The following is a 19,850-nucleotide window of genomic DNA, read 5'->3' on the forward strand; positions in this document are numbered from 1 at the left end:
GAGAGGTGTTTAATATATTACTCACCTAGATTGATGAGTATAGACATTTAATAGTTAATAGAAATACTTTACAATGTTTTTGTATTGACTATTCTTCAGTTTTTTCATACGAAGCCAAGTAGTAGAGCACATATTCAGGATTTGGCAGCTCTGATAGTATAGTGAATAGGAATACAGAATAATCGTAGTCCCCTATTTCGTAAAGCCCATCTAATCTAACTAGTACCTAGCTTTGCCTTCTCACATGCTCACTAGACATCATACTCACCCTTCTCTTCCAGATATACTTTCTCATGATACTGTCTTCTAACTGGGCTTACTTGGATGCCAGCAAAATGCAGGCTTACCAGGATATCAAAGCAAAGAAAGAACAGGAACTGCAAGATACCCAGTTTCAGTAAAAGGAGTAGCTCAATTCTTACACATAAATGCTTGCAGGAGTGTTTCATTCAACGCATTTATACTCTGACAAATTATCAGACACCTGCTCTGTGTTACAGATGCATATCCCAGTAAACTAATGTAAATGTTCAAACATCTGACTTTCTGTCTCAAGCTGCTGGGATGTAGCCCCTGGAATACCTTCCAGCAAGTAAATCTTTTTCTATAGAACAAATATTGGAGGTAATACGTTAGCCATTTTGAAAGACAACACTTTGACAAAATGACCTTACACTCTTTGGAAATTTATGGTACGTTCACATTTACTGCTAGAACATTTCTCTCAAGACACTCAGTGAAATATGTGATACTCTTTGATACAGACCTGTGACATGCCAGCATCAAAAGATGAGACCATAACTTCACATATATGCCATCTATTCTCAAATGAGTGTTATCTACATAGGAAATTAAGTGGAACTTCAATTCTGACAGCTGACGTTCATTAAACTTTGGCTCAAAGGTAATGTGATTCATCTGCTTTGAATCACATTTTAAAAGGAAGACTTTTAAAATTAGTTTTCTCTCCCAAGTCCATGTCACTTTAATTTCCTCAATTAATAAGAAAATATTTTTTGATAATGCTAAAATTAGTCACAATTGTGCTCAGTCTAATATTTAAAAAACTGGATTTGTATGAATGTCTTCTTTTGAGAAATGTCTGTTTATATCCTTTGCCCACTTTTTGATGGGGTTGTTTGTTTTTTTCTTGTAAATTTGTTTGAGTTCTTTGTAGGTTCTGGATATTAGCCCTTTGTCAGATGAGTAGATTGCAAAAATTTTCTCCCATTCTGTAGGTTGCCTGTTCACTCTGATGGTAGTTTCTTTTGCTGTGCAGAAGCTCTTTAGTTTACTGAGATCCCATTTGTCAATTTTGGCTTTTGCTGCCGATGCTTTTGGTGTTTTAGACATGAAGTCCTTGCCGATGCCTATGTCCTGAATGGTACTACCTAGGTTTTCCTCTAGAGTTTTTATGGTATTAGGTTTAACATTTAAGTCTCTAATCCATCTTGAATTAATTTTCGTATAAGGAGTAAGGAAAGGATCCAGTTTCAGCTTTCTACTTATGGCTAGCCAGTTTTCCCAACACCATTTATTAAATAGGGAATCCTTTCCCCATTTCTTGTTTGTGTCAGGTTTGTCAAAGATCAGATAGCTGTAGATGTGTGGTATTATTTCTGAGGACTCTGTTCTGTTCCATTGGTCTATATCTCTGTTTTGGTACCAGTACCATGCTGTTTTGGTTACTGTAGCTTTGTAGTATAGTTTGAAGTCAGGTAGCATGATGCCTCCAGCTTTGTTCTTTTGACTTAGGATTGTCTCGGAGATGTGGGCTCTTTTTTGGTTCCATATGAACTTTAAAGCAGATTTTTCCAATTCTGTGAAGAAACTCGTTGGTAGCTTGATGGGGATGGCATTGAATCTGTAAATAACCTTGGGCAGTATGGCCATTTTCATGATATTGATTCTTCCTATCCATGCGCATGGTATGTTCTTCCATTTGTTTGTGTCCTCTTTTATTTCACTTAGCAGTGGTTTGTAGTTCTCTTTGAAGAGGCCCTTTACATCTCTTGTAAGTTGGATTCCTAGGTATTTTATTCTCTTTGAAGAAATTGTGAATGGAAGTTCATTCCTGATTTGGCTCTCTGTTTGTCTGTTACTGGTGTATACGAATGCTTGTGATTTTTGCACATTAATTTTGTATCCTGAGACTTTGTTGAAGTTGCTTATCAGCTTAAAGAGATTTTGGGCTGAGACAATAGGGTTTTCTAAATATACAATCATGTCATCTGCAAAGAGGGACAATGTGACTTCTTCTTTTCCTAACTGAATACCCTTGATTTCTTTCTCTTGCCTGATTGCCCTAGCCAGAACTTCCAACACTATGTTGAATAGGAGTGGTGAGAGAGGGCATCCCTGTCTTGTGCCAGTTTTCAAAGGGAATTTTTCCAGTTTTTGCCCATTCAGTATGATATTGGCTATGGGTTTGTCATAAATAGCTCTTATTATTTTGAGGTATGTTCCATCAATACCGAATTTATTGAGCGTTTTTAGCATGAAGGGCTGTTGAATTTTGTCAAAAGCCTTTTCTACATCTATTGAGATAATCATGTGGTTCTTGTCTTTGGTTCTGTTTATATGCTGGATTATGTTTATTGATTTGCAAATGTTGAACCAGCCTTGCATCCCAGGGATGAAGCCCACTTGATCATGGTGGATAAGCTTTTTGATGTGCTGCTGAATCCGGTTTGCCAGTATTTTATTGAGGATTTTTGCATCGATGTTCATCAGGGATATTGGTCTAAAATTCTCTTTTTTTGTTGTGTCTCTGCCAGGCTTTGGTATCAGGATGATGTTGGCCTCATAAAATGAGTTAGGGAGGATTCCCTCTTTTTCTATTGATTGGACTAGTTTCAGAAGGAATGGTACCAGCTCCTCCTTGTACCTCTGGTAGAATTCAGTTGTGAATCCATCTGGTCCTGGACTTTTTTTGGTTGGTAGGCTATTAATTATTGCCTCAATTTCAGAGCCTGCTATTGTTCTATTCAGGGATTCAACTTCTTCCTGGTTTAGTCTTGGAAGACTGTAAGTGTCCAGGAAATTATCCATTTCTTCTAGATTTTCCAGTTTATTTGCGTAGAGGTGTTTATAGTATTCTCTGATGGCAGTTTGTATTTCTGTGGGGTCGGTGGTGATATCCCCTTTATCATTTATTATTGCGTCGATTTGATTCTTCTCTCTTTTCTTCTTTATTAGTCTTGCTAGCGGTCTGTCAATTTTGTTGATCTTTTCAAAAAACCAACTCCTGGATTCATTGATTTTTTGGAGGTTTTTTTGTGTCTCTATCTCCTTCAGTTCTGCTCTGATCTTAGTTATTTCTTGCCTTCTGCTAGCTTTTGAATGCGTTTGCTCTTGCTTCTCTAGTTCTTTTAATTGTGATGTTAGAGTGTCAATTTTAGATCTTTCCTGCTTTCTCTTGTGGGCATTTAGTGCTATAAATTTCCCTCTACACACTGCTTTAAATGTGTCCCAGAGATTCTGGTATGTTATATCTTTGTTCTCATTGTTTTCAAACAACATCTTTATTTCTGCCTTCATTTCGTTATGTACCCAGTAGTCATTCAGGAGCAGGTTGTTCAGTTTCCATGTAGTTGAGCAGTTTTGATTGAGTATCTTAGTCCTGAGTTCTAGTTTGATTGCGCTGTGGTCTGAGAGACAGTTTGTTACAATTTCTGTTCTTGTACATTTGCTGAGGAGTGCTTTACTTCCAATTATGTGGTCAATTTTGGAATAAGTGCAATGTGGTGCTGAGAAGAATACAGCCAACAGACACATGAAAAAATGCTCATGATCACTGGCCATCAGAGAAATGCAAATCAAAACCACAATGAGATACCATCTCACACCAGTTAGAATGGCGATCATTCAAAAGTCAGGAAACAACAGGTGCTGGAGAGGATGTGGAGAAATAGGAACACTTTTACACTGTTGGTGGGATTGTAAACTAGTTCAACCATTATGGAAAACAGTATGGCGATTCCTCAAGGATCTAGAACTAGATGTACCATATAACCCAGCCATCCCATTCCTGGGTATATACCCAAAGGATTGTAAATCATGCTGGTATAAAGACACATGCACACGTATGTTTATTGTGGCACTATTCACAATAGCAAAGACTTGAAATCAACCCAAATGTCCATCAGTGACAGACTGGATTAAGAAAATGTGGCACATATACACCATGGAATACTATGCAGCCATAAAAACGGATGAGTTTGTGTCCTTTGTAGGGACATGGATGCAGCTGTAAACCATCATTCTTAGCAAACTGTCACAAGAACAGAAAACCAAACACCGCATGTTCTCACTTATAGGTGGGAACTGAACAATGAGATCACTTGGACTCGGGAAGGGGAACATCACATACTGGAGCCTATCATGGGGAGGGGGGAGAGGGGAGGGATTGCAATGGGAGTTATACCTGATGTAAAGGACGAGTTGATGGGTGCTGACGAGTTGATGGGTGCAGCACAACAACATGGCACAAGTATTCATATGTAACGAACCTGCACGTTATGCACATGTACCCTAGAACTTAAAGTATAATAAAAATAAAAAATAAAAATAATAAAAATAAAAATAAAATAATAATAATAAAATAAATAAATAAATAAACTGGATTTGGACTCATTAACAAGAATTACAGAAGCACTCTTATAGTAGGTTTTATTTCAACAAAATAGTGCTCCAGTTTTTATTTCCTTGAGAAATAAATGTCAGCTCTGCCTTAAGGAGTATTTGGTATACATTGCTCAGATTTTATAACATAACCAAACAGCCAAATATCTTTCACAGGATTTTGTGCTATATATGTTTTTTAAAATTAAGAATTTTACCTTACCAAAACGACCACCAGTTTAAACCATTTTTCCATGGTCTGGGTAATCAGTTTCATATTAACTATCTAAAACCTAGTTTCAAATTTTCTGCAGACTTATAACCTCCTACTTTTATAGACTTGAAGATGTAAGTAATTTAAGTTTGGGTTGGTATTTCGTTTTTTTCTTATTTCAATCTTAATTGCTTGGAATAAAAAAATTTGATGTTCCGCAAGAAAACTGCTTGAGCTTAAGCCACTTTTAAGAGAAGTTTGCCTTCTGCATTATTGTGCTCCAGACAATAAGTTACTATAGGTGCTTGGCGTTAGCAATTGTAAACTCTGTGCAGTTCTTTATGAAATAGTCTATATCACTGTGCATCAGTGCTATTCTATTGGGCTGCTTAATTTAGGATCCACTATGTATATTCACGTTAAAAGTTTACTTGTGATTTAGCTGTTTCCTGGATTTTAGAATACCATATGTGCAGAAACATATTCCAAATTAGGAGAGGAAGTACAGTTTTAACTGGATGTGATTAAATTTGAACATCAAGTATCATATATCAAATTTTCCTTTTTTTGGTTAACCCATAAAAATGCCTGTTTGGGATTTATTTTTTTAACTGGGAGAAGCTCTCTTCTGTAAAGAATGACTATTCAAAAACAGCTATGTGTTGTGTTTTCCTGTTGCATGACAGATTTAACCATTTTTTTCCCAGCAATGGTGGTGCATTCAAAGTCCAGTATTCCGGAAGAGGTAGTGTCTCAAGCCTATTTTTACCTTTCTAATTCTGGTACCTATTATCAGAAACTTTTGGAAGTTTTGTTTATGTTGCCTAATATTTTTTATTAAAAGATAGTTAAATTTTACTATATATATAGTTTTTTTGTAACCTAACAGTTAATTGATATTTTCAATCACTGTTAAGAGTTTTTAATTTTATTTTTATTATTATTATTATACTTTAATTTCTAGGGTACATGTGCATAATGTGCAGGTTTGTTACATATGTATACTTGTGCCATGTTGCTGTGCTGCACCCATCAACTCGTCAGCACCCATCAACTCGTCCTTTACATCAGGTATAACTCCCAATGCAATCCCTCTCCCCTCCCCCCTCCCCATGATAGGCTCCAGTATGTGATGTTCCCCTTCCCGAGTCCAAGTGATCTCATTGTTCAGTTCCCACCTATGAGTGAGAACATGCGGTGTTTGGTTTTCTGTTCTTGTGATAGTTTGCTAAGAATGATGGTTTCCAGCTGCATCCATGTCCCTACAAAGGACACAAACTTAAAATATAATAATAATAAAAAATAAATAAATAAATAAATAATTTTAAAAAATACTAAAAAAAAAAAAAAAAAAAAAGAAAGACTGTGGAAAGAACTACACAGTGGAATATTACTCAGCCTTTAGACAAGGAGGAAATTCTGTCATTTGCAATAGCATGGCTGAACCTAGAGGACATTCTGCCAGGTAAAATAAGCCAGGCACAGAAAGATATATACCACACAGTATCACTTCTATGTGAAATCTAAAAAAGTCAAGTTCGTGGAAGTAGAGAGTAGAACGGTGGTTACCACAGGCAGGAGAAGAGAGGAAGAGAATTGCCGGGGGAAAAGGGAGATATATTTGTCAAAGGGTACAGAGAATCGGTCAGAAAGGAGGAACAGGGCCTGGTGACCAGTTGCATAGCATGATAACTACAGTTTGTGTCTTGTATATGTTAAAATAGCAAAAAGAGTGGATTTAAAGTGTTCTCACAACAAAGACATAAGAAACATGTGAGGTGGTAGGTATGTTAATTACCCTGATTTGATCATTTTATGATGTATACGTGTACTGAAACATCAGAGTGTACCTCATATTATGTACAATTATTATTTATCAATTTAAAATAAAAGAAAGCTTAAAAAGAAAAAAGAAAAAAAGAAAAAAAAAAAAAGAGTTTCCTATAGTTCTATTCCAGGGTCAAAATAAATATTTGTACATAATAGTCAATACTTGTGTATGCTTATTTTAAAGACCTATATTGGTGAAAATAGTTGTGGATGTATTAAGAGAAATGAAATAAAAATATGGCTTCATTTACTTTCCTTTTTACCATATATAAATCCTATCTTTATTTGTCCTCACTCTGGTGTTACTTCAGAATAGTGTGCATAGTAAACATTTCACATTGGTATGGAAATCAAGTCCGTGAGTACTCTTGGTTAATTTCAGACAAAAATCTCTTCAGGAGTTTTAAGAAATCATTATAATCTACTGGGCTGTATTGGACATAAAAGTGCCACTAGCACTTCTGTAGTTTTCCGTATAAAGTAAGAACTCTTCTGACTAGTTTTAAAACAAATAAAGGCCACCTACCTATAAGATTAGCAAGGTTTAAACTTGTGCAAATTACAAATGATCAGGGCCCATGTGTACTTGTTTATTTTTCAAATCCAAGGTACAAAAATTCAAAGATTTACTCAGAAATATGTAGAAACTCAGTTCTAACAATTACTTGCTAGAGTTGCAGAGCTAAATATGTTACTCAGAAATTCATTATGTAATCTCTTTGAACTCATTATCTGTCAACGTAATTCTGAATTTGGGCTCTCCCTATCTGACCTTTCTTAGTGAGGCCAAGCCTTTGTCACTATTGACACATGGCCACTCCTAATTGAGGTGCTGACTCTGGATCATCACCCTTTATTCATGTATGACAGAAAACCCATCAGCAGTTCAGTTAGTGTGCTATTTGTCACAATCCTTACTGCCTACTGTTTAAGTAGAGCTTTGTGCAATTATTAAAGTCACATGAATAGACAGAGAAATCTTTCAATAATACATAGTTGAGATCACAAGCAGCCTCTAAATTATCCGCATTGATTCTGTCACAAAACCTAGGACACTCAACAGATTTGAATAGGTTTTTTTTTCCCCCAGTTCTATGTTGTAAAACTTGATTTTTGAAAAAGAAAAATGAAGTCAATTGTAAAGGAGGAACCCTGTGTTTAAGAACTAATGAAATACTTGAAGCCCATTCAGAAACTATAAAGACCAAAGGTTCCACAATAAAGATGCTATTTCAGTATGTTCCTGCTGCTATAACACAATACCTTGGACTCGATAACTTATGAAATCAGAAATAAATTTCTTAAAGTTTTAAATACTGGTAAGTCCAACATCAAGGCACTGAGAGGTTCAATGTCTGATGAAGTCCTGGTCGCTGTATCCAGAATGGCATCTTGTTTCTGTGTTCTTCACAAGGGACTAATACAGTGTCCTCTAATGGCAGAAGGGCTAAAAAGCCTAGTTAGTTCCATTCAGTTTTTTTTAAATGGTTGCTAATTGCACTCTTAATCACCTCCCAAAATCTCCACTTTTTAGGTCTATCACACTGGGGCATTTACATTCCAACATATAAATTTATATGTTGGATTTATAATCCAACATACAAATTCAACATATAAATTCTATATGAAGCAACAGGCATCATATAGAAAGCAGAGAGGCAATGTTGTACTATTTCCAATGCCAGAAAAATCTGTATTTTAATGTTCAGGTGGAAATCAGAAATGTGCTCGGAAAATAACCTCTTCTTTTACAGATGGCAGCCCAACTCTTCAGACGAAAGAAAACAGCTTCACCTTCCAAAATGTAGGCCTAGATTTTACCAGTGAGATAGGTTAGACATATCTAAAAATTTAAGACAAAAATAAGAAGTGTTTTTAAAAAGGACAGCTCCTTTTAGTGTAATGAATTTTATGAATGGAAAAGAGGATTCATTTGATTCAATTTTTTCTTGGTTCATACATTATAGTACCAAATATAATCAGGAAAAAACAAATACCCTGGATTACACACTGCTTTCTATTGAGAGTTTTGACCAATAACAGATAAATGTTTACAAAGGAGTAAATGTTATGTAACTTCTCATCACATTTGAATTAACAGCTCAGGAGCAAACTTGGTTAACAAAAGTCATCTGGTTCTCCATGAATAAACTCTGTTAAATTACCAAAGGCAAGACAAAAGTTAAAATATAAAAATGTTGAAAATTTGTGTCTGATTTATTTGGTATCTTCATAATGTTCTCAATTTATTTCCTGGGGAGTTTCTGGCCTAGCTTATAAATAATATTAAGATCAATTTCACAAGTTAAAAACCTCAAACCATTATTTTTATAATCACTAATTCTTTCTAATTCAGTAATTTCTTACAGGCAACCTCAAATTTCCAACCATTTCTTTTGGCTGACAGCATGAGCACTTAACTGTTCACATATAAAACACAGTGTGTGGGGAAATCAAGTCCGTTTCAACTTTGTCACTAGATTGAAGCATGTCTACAGGGAGCCTTTCTGAACCATCTTTCTTGAGCTCTCATTACATGGGGGAAAGGAAAGAATTTTGAAATTAGGTATGCATTAATTTTATGAAATACTTTTCTCTAAGAACAATTTTTGAAAAATACATGTAATTTAAAAGACTAAATAAGCAGTGACTTACACAAATAAAATTTAGCAAGTGCATCAAAATAAACCATCAGGTATATTTAGCACCATGATAGTTCAGACTTATATTAAATATTAATGTCAGTACTGATGTACTTGTGATGTGATAATAAATTTTTTCTTGCTCCTAAAACAATAAACCACCCTACATTTTCAAACTTTGACAAACCAAAATCTTTAAAATATTTTATCTTAAGAAAACAACAGATAAATTTTCATCAAAAGAGTAATACTTCTAAAAGAGACTCAAGGTTCTGTATGAACTTTGGATTTTGTATGCTTTTCACCTTTTGTCTTTAGTGGAGAAGAAAGATTAATCGGATGTGGATTCCTGTTCCAAGAAGTTAAAATGAACCACAGAAGCCCCGTGTTGTTCCTCCCGCCCACAGAGTATATGCCAGTGAACTATTTTTTTATAATGGAAGTCATTGCTATTATCAATGAAAAACAAATAGGTCATCTCAATGAAGGAAGTGATTAATTTCCCTCAAGTGTCCTGTGCTTTACACTTGAATTAACGAAGAATCCAGGGAGCATTCATATGTTACAGTAATTCAAGCAAGACATAACAAGTGTGTTAAGTAGACAGAGTAATCTATGTGATAGGACAAGAATCAGAACATAGAAGGGCAGAAGAAAACCTCAGGAAAAAGGGAGGCAGGATATGCCACTGGAAGCAAACTGGACTAGCAGCCGTCTCCACCCTTGTGTTCTTCTAGTGTCGGTTAGCCGACATTGACAGCCTCTTCTTTCAACTCTGATTTCAAAGCATCATTCGGAAGCAAAGCACAGGTTACTTTTTTGACAGTCTTATTTAAGGATCAGATAAGAATGCACAAAAATTAACTTCAAAAACAATCATTTACTACTAAACTCCTAAGCTGCATATTCTATGCAGCCTTTCTCACTACTTCTAAGACAAGAAGAAGACAGGGATGCTGTTTAGGGCCCCTGCCACTCCTCTGGATTTCAGACACTAGTTGACTCCCTTCACTCACCCCAATGTACCTATGAAAGGTATACAATTCAGCAACTTGCACAGAGAATTAAGTCATCTTATTACCCTTTCTTGATCCAGTTTTTCTAGTTTCCTTTGTTGCCTTTCTAAAATGTAGGTGACTATGCCTTTTTTCTTCTCTCTGCCTTCGTTCTTTCACTTGCTGTTTCCATATTTTTTTTCTTCTTCCTTTTGTTCTTCAACGTGTTCCTGATCTACACCTAATAGGACAGAAAATAAAGAGTTGCTGCCCATATCAGATTCTTCAAATGAATGTGAGACAAGTCTGCAGGAGTCCTGGCAAAACCCAGGGGAGACCCTGCTTGGCGTTTGCTTGACATCTGACCTGCTTCAAGTTGCTGTTCCATGTTCATTGACTTCAAGCCCCCAATCCGCTCCTTGACACTGCATCCCACTTCACTTGGTTGAGATAAATACAGGTCAGCCTCATCACGACCAACTCCAACTGACATATCCTCCCTCCATGTCGCAGGTTCTCGTCTTTTGCACAGATCTCCTTTCTCTTTTCAAAAACAAAGTCTACATTTCTGCCTCTGCTTTTGATTATGATCCCTCTCTTTAGGACTGTGACCGATCCACCAATCCCTATTTATGTGCAGAGAAGTTTCATAACTCTTACTCACATAAAGATGCTCAAGTCTATTCTGCCCTGAAAAAACAGAACAGACATCACACCCCTTCACTCCCCCAGCTATTCGAGCCATCTCACTGTTCATTTCCTATTTCCTCTGAGTGGATGGCAATCCTTTCTGGGGTTTTTGTGATTACTCGGATGTGGATTTTTTCCATGACTTTACCTCTACTCCTGGTCTCTCTACCTACCCTCCCATCCACAGTTCTGACAGTTTCCTGCCATACACATGTGAAAACTCCACAGCACCAGCTTCCACCCAGACGTGATCATCCCAGCTTTTTTGATCATGCGCTTTCTATCCTCCGTCATCCCAGGAACAAGCTCGGGCACATTCACATTCCCTGTCCTTCAGCTACAGCAGAGGCCTTCCTCACCACCTCCCTGGAATACTTAAACAGCCCAGTCAGGACTCTCCCTGAAGTCAGTCTCTGCCTTCCAGTAACTTGTGGTCATTTGCACCAGGAATTTCCCAAGGGCAAGGTGTGGATCTGCTGTGCAATGTTTCTGCTCTGGTAAAGTTCAACATCATGGTAGTCTGGGCTCCAATACTCTGCCTTTATATTTCCATATTGAGTTCCTGTTACACCACCAACTTTGTACTAGCAATATTTTGTCTGTGTCAATCCACTAACTGGGGCCTGGCTGTGGCTGTGTCTTCCTTGCTTGGCATTTGCCTTTACTGTCTCCTCAGCCTGCAGCACTCCTGCACTGTCATGAAGCCTGATAGGCTATTCAAAACTCAACTGAAATGTCATCTCTTCTTTATTTCTGAAGTGACAGATAACCAAACCACTCCAGCACCTTACTTGCATAATATCTTGCACCTGCTTCTTGAAATCCTACACAGACTTGTTTTGTCCACTTCTATTTTTTCCAGGGAAGGCCCGTATTTTAATAAATTGTCCCTTACCTCTGCATCTTGGCACAGATATCTACATCTCAAATGTTTAATTAGAACTCATTCACAGAAAGAATTATGCTGACCTTTCTGTTCCAATTCTGAACCATAACCTATTTTTTAAAGCTAGTAATGCTAATAAGAAAAAAAATTCATAGGTTTACCGGAGGACTCAGAACCTTTTTGCTCTGCCTTGTTTTAAAGTCATTAGCAGGGACTGAGTTAGTTTCAAGAACAAGACAGAAGCAATACAGTTTTTCCTCTCTCTCCACCCACCATCTCTTCCCAATCCTTTTCATGAAATTAAAATACCAAAAGAGACACTTGATCATTTATGCAGGCAGATATGTAACTTTCTTCTTGTTAGAAGAAACAAAGGTTACTTTAAAATGAGATTGCTTTCTTATGTGGAATAGTAATCTCAAAATGTCAATGTTGTTTAAGCACCTCTATATTGAGAAACAAAGAGGAAGAATAAACTATTTTTCTGCTCAGATATGTATTTTGTATCTGCATGGTGGAATACAGAAACCTCTTTGGAAACAAAGGCAAAGAAATAAAGTGTGTTTATTGTGCACCTCGTATCAGAGACAACAAATTTCAGGCTTTTCAATGCCGTTTGTGCCCAGATGAACAGGTGAAATGAGAAATATAAAAATTTCTTAATAGCTACAATGTTACTCACTATGCTGCTTAATAATTTTAAAGCCAGTATTATAACATACTTTCTCTCTCAGAGGCAGAACACCTCATTACTCAGTTGATTTTCTTTATTATATCACCTTATTTTATTCCCTTGCTCAGGTCTGTGACAAATGGCTGCCTGTCAGAAACTCCCTTTTGTGGCCATGTCCCCTACTCGTCAGCTGCAGCTCATTTCTTCTGCTGTCCTGGGTAATGGCTTGCTGACCATCTGCCTCAGTAACTAGAAATTCAGGAAGACAAGGGCTCGGTTGGTTCACTGTTGTATGTTCAGCCCCAAGGAAAGTGTCCAGCAGAGACAGACTCTATACCAAGTTTCACTGAATGATTTTCAAAGCAGATTTATTCTGCAATCAGCAAAGTCCAACTTCTCAAAATTCCTTGCCCGTTAAGTAATTCTATATGTTCCTGAGTGACATGACTATAAGCAAGAAACTGCTAACAAGAGGTTTTGGAAATGTTTTAAAGATGATGTATTTCCAGTGTTTGGGGGGAACTAAGAGGTGTCTGAACTTGAGAACCTTTCTTTCATATTTGAGGATTAAACAATTTGATCCCAAAAGAAAAGAGCGTGGATGTTTGCTCAGCCCTGGAACAAAGTGAAAAGCTCCTACAGCACTCTTCCCATCTCCCTCCACTTCCAGCAAGTAAAGTAGGTAATCTGAAAGAAGACTGGAGTGAGGAAGTGTGCCAGACAAGAGAAATCTGATGGCCAAGTTTTTCTCCAGTGTTAACTCACTGTCACAGCTTTTCCAGAACTTGAAATACAAAGTGTTTTTCCCTAATTTCTTAAGACATGAAGGAAGCATATAGATAGAAAAAGAAATAATATTTAAATATTTGAATCACATTACAGTTATATAATGGGATTTAACTTTTATTTCAGTGTTTCCTCATGATTTCTCAAGATGATAAGGCCTGCATGAAATAGTTTTTGTAGGAGAGTTTTAAGGAGAAGTCCACATAGTATGCTGGACACTGAATAGTTAATGGAAACACTTTTAAGCAACTGACATGGGAAGCCTAAATAAGAAGTCCTTCATTGCAATGTTTCCTTTCCTCATCAGGGTCTTTACATGTTAACATAGAAATTACTTCAGAAATGTTATTAACCGCATAATGACACTATAACCCCCATGCCAATACTTTGACTAATTTACACCTGCAAAAAGGCTGTCAGTGATACATGAAGTAATTCACAGAGTACACAGATGTGACCCTGTTGACTGTTAGCTATAATAAAGAAGTTACTTGCCTGCTGATATGAGATGGGCACAGCAGCTGCAGCAGCGTCCACATGAGGCATATCTCTACATATGCGCCCACATGAGGCATAATTCCAGAAGTGAACTCATCTGTTTCAATAAGCCAGGCACATTTTCTGCATCTGCATGAGCCAAAAATGGTTTTCCCATGAGCTCGTCCTTAACAATAACAACAAGATAAAGGAGAGCAGGGTCATGTGGGGGCAACTGCCTGAAGCAGGGGAACTGCAGCCAAAGTAGCTAGGTGCCCTTTTTCCTAAGAGGATTTTGTGAAGTTCCAAACACAACTCATTGCCAATGTATTTGCTTGTCAGAGTGTTCTTGTACTTGAAAGAATTAACTTTGTTTACAAAACTGGATTTCCCAACAGGAAAGTCAACTCAGTGACAGTGAAGAATTCAAATGACTTGTTGATAATCATTTGAACTCTATTGAAATGTCAATGATTTAACACAAAGACTTTAACAAACATTCACAAAATCTACTAAGCCCTCTCATTTAACTTTTCAAAATACTATACTTCCTGATTTGAAGATGACTTTTACAAGACTAGCCAATGGGTTACATACAAATATAAAAATTTCTCAAGCTGGAAAGAACATTAGAGATGATAAGCTCTACATACTTATTTTACACTTACAAAGTGACTACAAAGTGAGACAGTCTAGGGCAAGGCCATATTCAGGACATCAGTTTCTGGATTCTTAATATTCTTTTATCTCCACTCTTTCCCTAAAAATGAACTTTTCTAGAACTGAGAAAATAGATATAATCAGTAAATTAAAAGAAAAATAAGATCCTTGTATTCCGTATAAAGGAAGAAATACATTTTTAAAAATCACTTGTTTTAAATCTGATAAGTTAATGATTTATTTATGAGCTTAGCTTAAATTCTGAAATTAGTCATGCAGAAATTTTTAAAATGAAACAGATACAACCATAAAAAGCTTCATGAAAGGAAAAGGAAGTGATATAGCTCTACTTGTAGTTTTATCATAGAATAAAAATATTTCAGTTTGTAACTGCTATATATATATGTATGATATATATGATATATTTATATATATGTATATATCAATAGACATGTTACACCTGAACTAAGCTTTCTAGACCTTCAATTTAAGAAAACTGGTACTTATGTTGAAACTTACATTCAAAAGATGAGTCAGATTACTTACTATCTGTAAAAGTTAGCTTGTCCATATCTGAAAATTCCCTTTTGTCTTGAAGTTCAGTCTATCTCTGGTAAAGACTAGATGGGAAGAATAAAATTCATGAATATGAAGTTTTAATAGTAGAAAACCCAAGAGCATCACATGGCAAAAAAAAAAAAAAAAAAAAAAAAAAAAAAAAAAAGCCTCTGTTACTCAGTAAAATGCTCTGAAATATTCCTTTTCTGTTTTTCTTGCAAAGATTAGCTCCACCTTACCAAGACCATGGGACATTGTTCACAGCAATTAATACCTGTTAACACAGTTACTCCTTGTAACTATGATAGGCTGTGAAGTAGGTAATACAGTTGTTAAAGAAGAATAGTGTTGGACTCTGAATGCTATTCCTGAGTTTAATTTTTCAACAATAATAAAACATTTCCAGAAATATATGCATATTACAGCATGAATCAGACAAACAGGCAATAGCACAAACTTGAGTGAGCAGAGTGCCCTACACAGGATATGTGTGTCTTATCCTTTCTTTTTGCTTATCATAGTTACAAAAAAAAAAAAAAAAAAGACAAACCTGGTCATGTGTGGTGGATCACACCTGTAATCCTAGCATTTTGGGAGGCTGAGGCTGGCAGATCACAAAGTCAGGAGCTTGCGACCATCCTGGCCAACACAGTGAAAACCCATCTCTACTAAAAATATAAAAATTAGCTGAGCATGGTGTTGCATGTCTGTAGTTCCAGCTATTCAGGAGGCTGAGGCAGGAGAATTGTTTGAACCCAGGAGGCAGAGGCTGCAGTAAGGTGAGACTGAACTCCAGCTTGGGCAACAGAGTGAGACTCTGTCTCAAAAAAAGAAAAAAGCATTGGGAACATAACTGGTGTTGCAGGAAACAGAGGATCAGAGAAGCTGATATGAGGAAACAGGAGGATTTATTTAGGTGCACCAGCTCAGTGAACTTATGTCCAAAAAGTTGAGTATTGAGTAAAGACTGAGCAGAGTTTTTATAAGCAAACTTACAGAAGCAGAAGTAAAGCAGCTAATTATACTATGAAGGTTATGTAATTTATAGCATAACTGTTCACTTAGCATAACTTCTTGCCTTGCATAGCTGGGGTTTGCAGCTGTGTTGAAAGAAAAACAAGAACCTACAAATTTTTACTACATACAAGCGTTGGTAAACATAGTCATAATTTATGCTTCAGAGAAGGAGAGAGAGTAAAGTAATTCACTTTCCTTTTCAACTTTACTCGAGTAGGGGGTATTTGCAACCCAATTCCTTGGTCTCAGCTTTTTAGACTGTTATTTTATAGCTCTCCTTGGAGTGAGCTAGCTACACAGAGAAAATTTTACCCCTTGTCTTGCCACATGTTTCTCTCTCTCTCTCTTTTTTTTTTTTGGATGTCTTTTATAGGAGAAATTTAATAGAAGGCATTAGTATTATTTTATTCTTTATGGGAAAACATGTTTTCTTCTTTGGGCAATGGTTGATGTTTAGTTAGAGCTATTACCTGAGTAGCAGTGTGTCTGGTTATATTGTTTTTGGACTATGTAGTATGTGTAAAGGGTTGGCTTCCTTTTGTGGGTAAAGCATTCTTTAACATTAGGACTGTAAATCAGGGAACACTTGCTGGAATGAGATTTATTAAAATATGTGCATTTTGTACCACTGGGAGGATGGTCACTGTGGCCTGGTTTATGGTGCACAAGTCCTGCACTAGCCTATGCTTACTAGAGTCTGGGCCTGACAATGGTTTTCATACTGGCAAAAATGGAGTGTTCTAGAGAGACTGGCATCCAACTAAGATTTCCTGCTGGTAAAGCCAGTTGAAATGCTTACAGACACCTTAAATAGCTTCTTGGGGGACTGGGTACTAATGAACCCAAATCAGAGTTTCTTTTGGTTTTAACATGACTACCACCTGTGCTTGATTTACAGCTAAACCAGATGAATTGTCTTTGGCTCATACTGCAGGAATATTATTAACTAACTGAAAGAATAGCTTTTTTTTTTTTTTTTCATTCCACCTACAAGTCTAATCTGCTGCTTGCACTTTCTTTGTATCAAGTTTCCATTTCTTAGCCTACAGGATGATAAGGGTTAACACCATGGTTTTGGGGTGAATTAGATTTAAAGTTATATATATATATATATATATATATATATATATATATATATATAGCAGCTGAAATGGGTAATTTGTGCTTTCAGTTTTGGGAGTAAATTTTTTATCTTAACAGGGTACTGGACATATTGGCAGGTATAGAAATTTGTGTTTCACTTCTTGTTCTTTTACAATGGACTCCATGACTGATAGAACAGCTTTTTCTCTGAGACTTCCATGGCTTTCATAATAGTTTTGTAGGTTTTGGATAATGGTCCTAAGGGTAGAGTCACTACCGAATGTGTGGCCCTCCTATTTATCATAAGGTCCATTAGCTGGCCTTCAGCTTTTAATGTGACCAAGGGCTCATAGAGATGTAATAAGAAGGAGCCTGCTCTGTCCTAATTCCCACATCCTTTAGTGCTAGCCAGCCTGGTTTCCCACAGTGAGGCAGCCTTTAGCTGTTGAGTTTTTTATACCAAAGTCCTTATTATATTTTTTATTACCTTCTGGACATTTATTTTTTCAGTATTTTTCTTTCCCATCCCACACACTGTTCTCTCTCCAGCCTTGGCTGACTTTTAAATTTTTGACTAATTTGAACTCTTTTACAAGCACATGGACACCCACATCCTTGTATATTGCTAGTCACTTTTTTCCAAGGATGGCTGCTGTGAAGACATTGGCCTCTTCTTCAAGCCTCTCATTATTTTTTCTTTCTTTTTTTTTTTTTTTGATTTTTGGTAACAGTTAACATACATTTTGGTGGCCATTGCTATAAACTGGGTTGTATTCATGCCTTTTAACCAAAACCCTGTAGCTTTGGCAGCTTCTGCTTGATGTCACGCTGGGCCTGTCTTATACATACTGTATTTACTATGCATTGATTTTCAGTAGCCTCAGTGTCATATGAAGTGTAAAGCCAGGATATTTTACAGAGTTTTTATAAAACTGGCTTTGGTTTTTGGTTTTTGTTATCTTTCTGAAGCATTTTGAATTTTTTTTATATTAATTGCTTTTTTTTCCAAACCTTTATCTCTCCCAAGTGTGCCTCCAGGTTCCTCGCAGGTGCTGCTGCTGGCTTGCATTATCTGGATCTCAGTTGGGTCCTGCTTCTTGAAACTTGCCCTGAGTATGTGCCTTAGCATTTTTCTGTGTTTGATGGTGCATGGGCTTTTCTCCAATGAAGGCCTGCCTGAGCTATCCTCTGGCACTCCTCTACGTTAAACAATGTTAAGAGAAGTCACCTGCAATTTAGCCAGGTTGGGTTGTGTGTTAGAAAGTTGGACTGCATTAGATTGATGAGAGTTTGGGGCTTTTCCGTGTAGGAGGTAGATGTGGCACTGGCCATTATAATTGTTGAACCCTTTCATTTCCCTGAGAGGCAATTGCGTAGCTTGAACATGACCAGATTTGAGACAGCCTGACTGCCTATCCTGACTTCCTTCCCTGGCCTCTGAAAGCTCTGATTCTTCCCTCTAAGGTGAAACTTGGGGTGTGCTGGCAATGGAACCTGGCTCCTAGGGGGCTGCTGGCCTCAGCAAAGGGAGCTAGACTGTGATATATGGAGGAGAAAGTTTTTTCTCCTGTGGTTTTGGTAAAACTGGTTTTCCTTGCTGTCCTTGGGACTTTTCCTTTAACTCAGTGTTTGCTAGTAAAGCTGCTTGTATTTTCACATTTGGCTCAGCCTGCACTACAAGTGTTTTGCAGTAAGCTGCTAAACAGGGCTGGATTCACGCTGTTCTTGTCTGTGTTATATTGAATTATGACTTAATTAAAGAAATTGCTCTGGTGCCCTAGCTGTCCTCAGACCCCTGTCATTACCGCAAACCCATAGTCAATTGTTTCCCTGTGTATAGTTTCTTTGGTCATCTATTTAAAACCAGAAGAGGGTCATTTTAGTTTACAGAGAGTTTTTCACCTTTGGGGAGTTAGCTTAATTTTATAGATCCCTGTACAACTTTTCTTAAAGTGTTTTTTTTTTTTTTTTTTTTTAACATGTATTTGAATGGTGTAGGTTTTGATGACTCTTTTCCCATTTCCTCCCAATTATGATGCAGTACACTCAGGCTCACTTTTAATTTCTGTTACAGACCAGCTAGATCATCCCCTCTAATAGGGGTTTTTAGATACTACTTTGTTTTGGAGAGTTTATTAAGCCCACCACATTTTCTGAAGTTGCGAGGTAGCTTCTATTAGCCATATGTGGATTGCCACTAGTCTTGGTTGGCCCCACACTGGACTTGGAGCACAGTCACGGCTAAGAGAATTGTGGTTCCTCACATCATGGCTGATTTGCCTATTTAGGCCTCTCCATTCACACACTTTCACACATCACCCCACTATCAGTTCCTGCATTCCTAGTTGAGGTGGTGAGCCACTTTCACCACCTCCAGGTTCCTTCTGAGCTGAGGTAGCAAGCCACTCTCACATGCTGTGTTGGTTGGGGTGTAAGTTTCTTCTGAACTGGTGAGCCACTCTCACCACCTGCATCCCCTCTCAGTCAGATTACCAATTACATCCTAGGAGTTGATTAGGCTGCCTTTCAGTCCTTATGGGATGTGTCCTGCTTTGAGTCCCAATATGTTACTATGGTTTCTGAAGTGAGTTGTTCCTGGTATCATCCTGTAGCCCCTTAGGTACAATTGTACTGCTAGGTAGGGGCACTGGGTTGCGAAGGCCCTGACCTCTCCTCCAGGCTGAAATTCTCCTGATGATGCTCTTGGGGTCACAGG

At 37.2% G+C, this 19,850-nt stretch overlaps 1 pseudogene; it reads right to left on the bottom strand.

Moving 5' to 3' along the window:
* Positions 1 to 19,850, bottom strand: part of LOC139361196 (centriole and centriolar satellite protein OFD1-like) — a 55,234-nt pseudogene that overhangs the window by 14,348 nt on the left and 21,036 nt on the right.

The sequence above is a fragment of the Macaca nemestrina genome (genome assembly GCF_043159975.1).
Source record: "Macaca nemestrina isolate mMacNem1 chromosome Y unlocalized genomic scaffold, mMacNem.hap1 SUPER_Y_unloc_1, whole genome shotgun sequence".
In the NCBI taxonomy this organism is placed as follows: domain Eukaryota; kingdom Metazoa; phylum Chordata; class Mammalia; order Primates; family Cercopithecidae; genus Macaca; species Macaca nemestrina.